General features: G+C 67.6%; 1 protein-coding gene across 1 annotated transcript in view; it reads right to left on the bottom strand.

Moving 5' to 3' along the window:
* The window catches only part of LOC140393781 (amphoterin-induced protein 1-like), a 112,948-nt gene that overhangs the window by 8,087 nt on the left and 98,861 nt on the right, over nucleotides 1–6,000 (bottom strand). The gene's annotated exons all lie outside the window — the stretch shown is intronic.

The raw sequence follows: 6,000 nt of genomic DNA, 5'->3' as shown, positions 1-6,000 counted from the left end.
GAGGGGAGTTGTGAGGGAGGAGGGGAGTTGATGAGGGAGGGAGGGGAGTTGATGAGGGAGGGAGGGGAGTTGATGAGGGAGGGAGGGGAGTTGATGAGGGAGGGAGGGGAGTTGATGAGGGAGGGAGGGGAGTTGATGAGGGGAGGGAGGGGAGTTGATGAGGGAGGGAGGGGAGTTGATGAGGGAGGGAGGGGAGTTGATGAGGGAGGGAGGGGAGTTGATGAGGGAGGGAGGGAGTTGATGAGGGAGGGAGGGGAGTTGATGAGGGAGGGAGGGGAGTTGATGAGGGAGGGAGGGGAGTTGATGAGGGAGGGAGGGGAGTTGATGAGGGAGGGAGGGGAGTTGATGAGGGAGGGAGGGGAGTTGATGAGGGAGGGAGGGGAGTTGATGAGGGAGGGAGGGGAGTTGATGAGGGAGGGAGGGGAGTTGATGAGGGGGGGAGGAGGGAGTTGATGAGGGAGGGAGGGGAGTTGATGAGGGGGGAGGGGAGTTGATGAGGGGGGGAGGGGAGTTGATGAGGGGGGGAGGGAGTTGATGAGGGGGGGAGGGGAGTTGATGAGGGGGGGAGGGGAGTTGATGAGGGGGGGGAGGGGAGTTGATGAGGGGGGAGGGGAGTTGATGAGGGGGGGAGGGGAGTTGATGAGGGGGGGGGAGGGGAGTTGATGAGGGAGGGGGAGGGGGAGGGGAGTTGAGGGGGAGGGAGGGAGGGGAGTTGATGAGGGAGGGGGAGGGGAGTTGATGAGGGAGGGAGGGAGGGGAGTTGATGAGGGAGGGAGGGAGGCGAGTTGATGAGGGAGGGAGGGGAGTTGATGAGGGAGGGAGGGGAGTTGATGAGGGAGGGAGGGAGGGGAGTTGATGAGGGAGGGAGGGGAGTTGATGAGGGAGGGGAGGGGAGTTGATGAGGGAGGGAGGGAGGGGAGTTGATGAGGGAGGGAGGGAGGGAGTTGATGAGGGAGGGAGGGAGGGGAGTTGATGAGGGAGGGAGGGAGGGAGTTGATGAGGGAGGGAGGGGAGTTGATGAGGGAGGGAGGGGAGTTGATGAGGGAGGGAGGGGAGTTGATGAGGGAGGGAGGGGAGTTGATGAGGGAGGGGAGGGGAGTTGATGAGGGAGGGAGGGGAGTTGATGAGGGAGGGGAGGGGAGTTGATGAGGGAGGGGAGGGGAGTTGATGAGGGAGGGGAGGGGAGTTGATGAGGGAGGGGAGGGGAGTTGATGAGGGAGGGGCGGGGAGTTGATGAGGGAGGGGAGGGGAGTTGATGAGGGAGGGGAGGGGAGTTGATGAGGGAGGGGAGGGGAGTTGATGAGGGAGGGGAGGGGAGTTGATGAGGGAGGGGAGGGGAGTTGATGAGGGAGGGGAGGGGAGTTGATGAGGGAGGGGAGGGGAGTTGATGAGGGAGGGGAGGGGAGTTGATGAGGGAGGGGAGGGGAGTTGATGAGGGAGGGGAGGGGAGTTGATGAGGAGGGGAGGGGAGTTGATGAGGGAGGGGAGGGGAGTTGATGAGGGAGGGGAGGGGAGTTGATGAGGGAGGGGAGGGGAGTTGATGAGGGAGGGGAGGGGAGTTGATGGGGGGGGGTTAATGAGTTGTAGGGAGAAAAGGGGCGAATGAGGATAGGTAGGGAGTGAGGTGGGGGGGGGGGGGTTAATGAGGTCAGGTGGGGGGGTGTTAATGAGGGTAGGGAGGGAGGGTTAATGAGGGTGGCTAGATCGGGAGGGGGGTTAATGAGGGTAGGTAATGATGGGGTTAATGAGGGTAGGGATGTAGGAAGGCAGGTTAATGAGGGTAGGGAGGGTCGATTAATGAGGGTAGGGAAGGGGGGTTAATGAGTAGGGAGAAAGGGGGCGAATGAGGCTAGGTAGGGTGGGAGAGCGCAAGTGGGGGGAGGGAGGGAGGGAGGGGGCGAATGGGGGAGGGAGGGAGGGGGCGAATGGGGGAGGGAGGGAGGGGGCGAATGGGGGGAGGGAGGGAGGGGGCGAATGGGGGGAGGGAGGGAGGGGGCGAATGGGGGGAGGGAGGGAGGGGGCGAATGGGGGGAGGGAGGGAGGGAGGGGGCGAATGGGGGTAGGGAGGGAGGGGGCGAATGGGGTAGGGAGGGAGGGGGCGAATGGGGGTAGGGAGGGAGGGGGCGAATGGAGGGAGGGAGGGGGCGAATGGGGGGATGGAGGGAGGGGGCGAATGGGGGTAGGGAGGGAGGGGGCGAATGGGGGTAGGGAGGGAGGGGGCGAATGGGGGTAGGGAGGGAGGGGGCGAATGGGGGTAGGGAGGGAGGGGGCGAATGGGGGGAGGGAGGGAGGGGGCGAATGGGGGAGGGAGGGAGGGGGCGAATGGGGGAGGGAGGGAGGGGGCGAATGGGGGGAGGGAGGGAGGGGGCGAATGGGGGGAGGGAGGGAGGGGGCGAATGGGGGTAGGGAGGGAGGGGGCGAATGGGGGGAGGGAGGGAGGGGGCGAATGGGGGTAGGGAGGGGGCGAATGGGGGTAGGGAGGGAGGGAGTGGGCAAATGAGGACAGGGAGGGAGAGGGGGCAAATGTGGGGTGAGGATGACGGACTGATTGGGGGAGCGGGGTGACGGGGGAGAGGGAGCGGGGTGACTGACTGGGGGAGCGGGGTGACTGACTGACTGGGGGAGGGGGGTGACTGACTGACTGGGGGAGGGGGGTGACTGACTGACTGGGGGAGGGGGGTGACTGGGGGAGCGGGGTGACTGGGGAGGGGGAGTGGGGTGACTGGGGAGAGCGGAATGGGGAGCGGGGTGACTGACTGACTGACTGGGGGAGTGGGCAGACTGACAGGGGGAGCGGGGTGACTGACTGGGCGGAGCGGGGTGACTGACTGGGGGGATCGGGGTGACTGACTGGGGGGATCGGGGTGACTGACGGGGGGGAGCGGGGTGACTGACAGGGGGGAGCGGGGTGACTGACTGGGGGGAGCGGGGTGAGTGACTGGGGGGAGCGGGGTGAGTGACTGGGGGGAGCGGGGTGAGTGACTGGGGGGAGCGGGGTGAGTGACTGGGGGGAGCGGGGTGACTGACTGGGGGGAGCGGGGTGACTGACTGGGCGGAGCGGGGTGACTGACTGGGGGGATCGGGGTGACTGACTGGGGGGAGCGGGGTGAGTGACTGGGGGGAGCGGGGTGAGTGAATGGGGGGAGCGGGGTGAGTGACTGGGGGGAGCGGGGTGAGTGACTGGGGGGAGCGGGGTGAGTGACTGGGGGAGGGGGGTGACTGACTGGGGGGAGCGGGGTGACTGACTGGGGGGAGCGGGGTGACTGACTGGGGGGAGCGGGGTGAGTGACTGGGGGGAGCGGGGTGAGTGACTGGGGGGAGCGGGGTGACTGACTGGGGGGAGCGGGGTGACTGACTGGGCGAGCGGGGTGACTGACTGGGGGAGCGGGGTGACTGACTGGGGGAGCGGGGTGACTGACTGGGGCGAGCGGGGTGACTGACTGGGGCGAGCGGGGTGACTGACTGGGGGAGCGGGGTGACTGACTGGGGGAGCGGGGTGACTGACTGGGGCGAGCGGGGTGACTGACTGGGCGGAGCGGGGTGACTGACTGGGGGGAGCGGGGTGACTGACTGGGGGGAGCGGGGTGACTGACTGGGGGGAGCGGGGTGACTGACTGGGGGGAGCGGGGTGACTGACTGGGGGGAGCGGGGTGACTGACTGGGGGGAGCGGGGTGACTGACTGGGGGGAGCGGGGTGACTGACTGGGGGGAGCGGGGTGACTGACTGGGGGGAGCGGGGTGACTGACTGGGGCGAGCGGGGTGACTGACTGGGGGGAGCGGGGTGACTGACTGGGGGGAGCGGGGTGACTGACTGGGGGGAGCGGGGTGACTGACTGGGGGGAGCGGGGTGACTGACTGGGGGGAGCGGGGTGACTGACTGGGGGGAGCGGGGTGACTGACTGGGGGGAGCGGGGTGACTGACTGGGGGGAGCGGGGTGACTGACTGGGGGGAGCGGGGTGACTGACTGGGGGGAGCGGGGTGACTGACTGGGCGGAGCGGGGTGACTGACTGGGCGGAGCGGGGTGACTGACTGACTGGGGGGAGCGGGGTGACTGACTGACTGGGGGGAGCGGGGTGACTGACTGACTGGGGGGAGCGGGGTGACTGACTGACTGGGGGGAGCGGGGTGACTGACTGACTGGGGGGAGCGGGGTGACTGACTGACTGGGGGGAGCGGGGTGACTGACTGACTGGGGGGAGCGGGGTGACTGACTGACTGGGGGGAGCGGGGTGACTGACTGACTGGGGGGAGCGGGGTGACTGACTGACTGGGGGGAGCGGGGTGACTGACTGACTGGGGGGAGCAGGGTGACAGGGGAGTGGGGTGACTGGGGGGAGGGTGAGTGGGGTGAGTGACTGACTGGGGGAGCGGGGTGAGTGACTGACTGGGGGAGCGGGGTGACTGACTGACTGGGGGGAGCGGGGTGACTGACTGATTGGGGGGAGCGGGGTGACAGGGGAGTGGGGTGACTGGGGGGAGGGGGAGTGGGGTGACTGACTGACTGGGGGAGCGGGGTGAGTGACTGACTGGGGGAGCGGGGTGACTGACTGACTGGGGGAGCGGGGTGACTGACTGACTGGGGGAGGGCAGGGTGACTGACTGACTGGGGGAGGGCAGGGTGACTGACCGTCTGGGGGAGCGGGGTGACTGGGGGGAGGGTGAGTGGGGTGAGTGACTGACTGGGGGAGCGGGGTGAGTGACTGACTGGGGGAGCGGGGTGACTGACTGACTGGGGGGAGCGGGGTGACTGACTGACTGGGGGGAGCGGGGTGACAGGGGAGTGGGGTGACTGGGGGGAGGGGGAGTGGGGTGACTGACTGACTGGGGGAGCGGGGTGAGTGACTGACTGGGGGAGCGGGGTGAGTGACTGACTGGGGGAGCGGGGTGACTGACTGACTGGGGGAGGGCAGGGTGACTGACTGACTGGGGGAGGGCAGGGTGACTGACCGTCTGGGGGAGCGGGGTGACTGGGGGGAGGGGGAGTGGGGTGACTGACTGACTGGGGGAGCGGGGTGATTGACTGACTGGGGGAGCGGGGTGACTGACCGTCTGGGGGAGCGGGGTGACTGGGGGGAGGGGGAGTGGGGTGACTGACTGACTGGGGGAGTGGGGTGACTGACTGACTGGGGGAGCGGGGTGACTGACTGACTGTGGGGAGCGGGGTGACTGACTGACTGGGGTAGCGGGGTGACTGACTGACTGGGGTAGCCGGGTGACTGACTGACTGGGGGGAGCGGGGTGACTGACTGACTGGGGGGAGCGGGGTGACTGGGGGGAGGGGGAGTGGGGTGACTGACTGACTGGGGGAGCGGGGTGACTGACTGACTGTGGGGAGCGGGGTGACTGACTGACTGGGGTAGCGGGGTGAGTGACTGACTGGGGGAGCGGGGTGACTGACCGTCTGGGGGAGCGGGGTGACTGGGGGAGGGAGAGTGGGGTGACTGACTGACTAATGGCAGGGTGACTGGGGGGGAGCGGGGTGACTGGGGGAGGGAGAGTGGGGTGACTGACTGACTAAGGGCAGGGTGACTGGGGGGAGCGGGGTGACTGGGGAGAGCGGAAGGGGGAGCGGGGTGAGTGACTGGGGGAAGGGATAGTGGAGTGACTGACTGACTGACTGGGAGAGAGAGAGCGGGGTAACTGACTCACTCACTGGGGAGAGCGCGAGGGGGTGCGGAGTGACCGACTGACTGACTGACGGGGAGCCAGAGCGGGAACGGGAAGGGTGCAGGACTACTGACGAGGGGGACGGGGGATGACTGACTGGGGAAGGGATAGCGGGGTGACTGACTGACTGGGGAGAGCGGCGTGACTGGGGGAAGGGATTGTGGGGTGACTGACTGACTGGGGAGAGCGGGTGGGGGAGCGGGGTGACTGGGGGAGGGTGAGTGGGGTGACTGACTGACTGGGGAGAGTGGGGTGACTGACTGACTGGGGAGAGTGGGGTGACTGACTGACTGGGGAGAGTGGGGTGACTGACTGACTGGGGAGAGTGGG

This window comes from Scyliorhinus torazame, chromosome 17 (genome assembly GCF_047496885.1).
Source record: "Scyliorhinus torazame isolate Kashiwa2021f chromosome 17, sScyTor2.1, whole genome shotgun sequence".
Lineage (NCBI taxonomy): Eukaryota > Metazoa > Chordata > Chondrichthyes > Carcharhiniformes > Scyliorhinidae > Scyliorhinus > Scyliorhinus torazame.
The sequence above is the reverse complement of the archived record's forward strand: the minus strand, read 5'-3'. Positions and strand labels throughout refer to the sequence as shown.